Below are 2911 nucleotides of genomic sequence, written 5' to 3' on the forward strand. Positions count from 1 at the left end.
ATTCAACACAGCTGGGTCCAGGGCAGGCTTCTTGAGGAGAGGTCTCACCACCGCCTCCTTCAAGATGGCGGGGAAATTACCCTCACTCAAAGAAGCAGATATAACTGCCTGGAACCAGCCTCGTGTCCTCTCCCGAGCTGCATAGACCAGCCAAGAAGGGCACGGGTCCAATAAAAATGTGGTGGAGCTCAACCTCCCCATAATCCTGTCCACTTCCTCAGGGGTCACAGAATCAAACTCCTCCCAGATAACATCGACAAGACCGCCCGTGTCCTGATCGTCGGACTCTGCCCAGTTGGAGTCCAGACCGGTCCGAATCCGAGCGATTTTATCCAACAGATGTTGACCAAACTCCTCGGCACGGCCCTGCAAGGGTTCCTCCCTCACCTCCTGATTAAGGAGGGAGCGGGTCACCCTAAACAGGGCGGCCAGGCGATTATCTGCGGACGCGATGAGGGCAGAGAAGTAATTACACCTCGCCGCCCTCATCGCTGCGAGATAAGACCTAATAAAGGTTCTTAGTCGCAATTGGTCGGATTCGGATCGGCTGGACCTCCAACAGCTCTCTAGGCCCCGTTTCCGACGCTTCATCTCCCGGAGCTCCGTAGAGAACCATGGAGCTCGTTGGGATCTGCACCGGGTCAGGGGCCACAAGGGTACAACTCGGTCAAGTGCCTCAGTGGCCACCCTTTCCCAGGCTTCCACTAGGGCATCCGCCGAGTTGTGAGCAACGGAGGCAGGTGGGGACCCCAGCGCTGCCTGGAACCTCTCAGGATCCATTAAGCGCCTGGGGCGGTACCATCTGATTGTCTCCGTACCCCCACGGCATGACAGGGGCATAATAAATGGAGAGCCCCCACCAAGATCATCAAACCACCATCCAGATAAGAAAACCAGGTCAAGGGTGTGGCCTCCCTCATGAGTTGTTTCAGAAATTACTTGCGTCAGGTCCATGGCCGTCATGGAAGCCATGAACTCCCGAGGTAACTCAGATGAACCTCCCAGGGATGGTAGATTGAAGTCACCCAAAACTATGAGTTTGGGGAACTCAATCACCAACCCAGAGAGGACATCGAGTAGCTCAGGCAGGGCTGCTGCTGCGCGACTAGGCGAAAAGTACACCAGCAGCAAGCCCAACTGCGCCCCTGGACCAAATCTCAAAAAGAGAGACTCACACCCGACTATCTGAGGAACGGTGGTCTCCCGCGGACATAAGGTCTCCCTGATAGCTACCGCCACTCCCCCACCCCTACCTTGAGCCCGGGGCCGGTGTAGCACCCGGAAACCTGGTGGGCAGAGATCAACCAAAGGGACCCCACCCTCTGGGCCCAACCAAGTCTCCGTGATGCAAGCCAGGTCCGCATGCTCACCCTCAACTAAATCCCGAACAAGGGGAGCTTTATTAACCATGGACCTGGCATTCAGGTACACCAGCCGGAGCTCAGGAGACTGCACATCCTCGCTCCCGGGACCTCGGGGAAAAAACAGAGGGTCGGAGCGCCTCACCGCTTGTAAGTAGCAGAGACGACCCCCCCCGGTAATGATACGGCCCTCTGTTTATGCACCTGCTGCCATTCCCCAATGTCGTGGTAATCGGTAGTCCCATGACCCGCTCCCGAGCCCCGGAGGCAACCACACCCCGCTCTCCCCCCACGCGATCAGACCCAGGCCTGGCCTGAGCCACGGTTGATTGACCACCCCCCATAGCCAAACAACCCCCACCCACTCCCGCCCATCTCCCTAACCCCATAAAAATTTTTACTAAAAAGTTAACTAGGGGCCTCCTATTAAATTTATATTGAAGGCCCCTGCCCCTGCCCGGCCATCTCTCAGGGTCCCAGTAATCAGGCCCTTCATCGAGATTGGAGGTGTTAAAAAAGGCGGGTCGCACCCAGGAGAGGGGGGCACCCCTGAGGGCAAACAGGTCCGTGCTGGTGTATCGATACATATAAGTCCAGGAGAGTCCAGGAAAGGCGGTCCCATAGTTGATAAATTTGATAGGAGGATCGAGACAGAGGAAGTGAGTATCTGGACCCTCACCCAACTTCACTGCTACTCAGTTGGGTGCCCCCAGAAACAGGCCACCCCCTGTCCTCTCACGATTATGAAGTGAAACGTATCCTTGACTCTAGAATCTTTAAGGGAAAGTTGCAGTACCTAGTACAATGGAAGGGATACCCATTGTCTGAAGCCATTTGGGTGAAATCTAGCGATGTGAAAGCTGACAGACTTATCAAAACGTTTTATGAGAAACACCCCAACAAACCAAAAGTCAGCTCCTAACTTGTGTTTGTTTAAATTACGGGATCTGTTCTTTTTGTAAGGGGCCCCGGATGTCAATGCTGCAAACATTGACATGTTTTTGCACTGACAATATAAAAGACAGCCTTTTGTTTAAACTGCTTCTCTTTGAATCTTGAAGGGAGTGAATTTTTCTAACGACTATTTTGAGAAGATTAGAAAAGCCCCTGTACAGAATGGGAGGAGAAACCTCATATGTAAAACTAATTGGATAATGTGATTTATGATGTGTAGATAAGGGCGGGGATTTTGTGTGTGTTAAACAATGGGTTTGGGGGGAGGAGATTTCAGATTCTGGCATCCCTCCATGAGTGCCGATGTTTTGTTTCATCACAAAGACTTTTAGATAAATAATATGCCTGTAACTTGTTTGAATTGTCTCATTCATCGGAACCATGACAGTATTAGGATATGAATAAACAATGTTTATTAGGTAGAAGCTAGCTATTTAAATATTGGGTGTATGTTAGATGATACAATTTTTGGTGTAATAAAATAAGGGAACTTTGGGTTGTGAATAATATTTGGGATGTTAAAGGTTAAACTTGGATACTTTAATTAACATCAAAATTAGATAAAATTTAATAACAGGATATAGATATACCTTATC

This window comes from Vipera ursinii (assembly GCF_947247035.1).
Source record: "Vipera ursinii genome assembly, chromosome: W".
Taxonomy (NCBI): Eukaryota; Metazoa; Chordata; class Lepidosauria; order Squamata; family Viperidae; genus Vipera; species Vipera ursinii.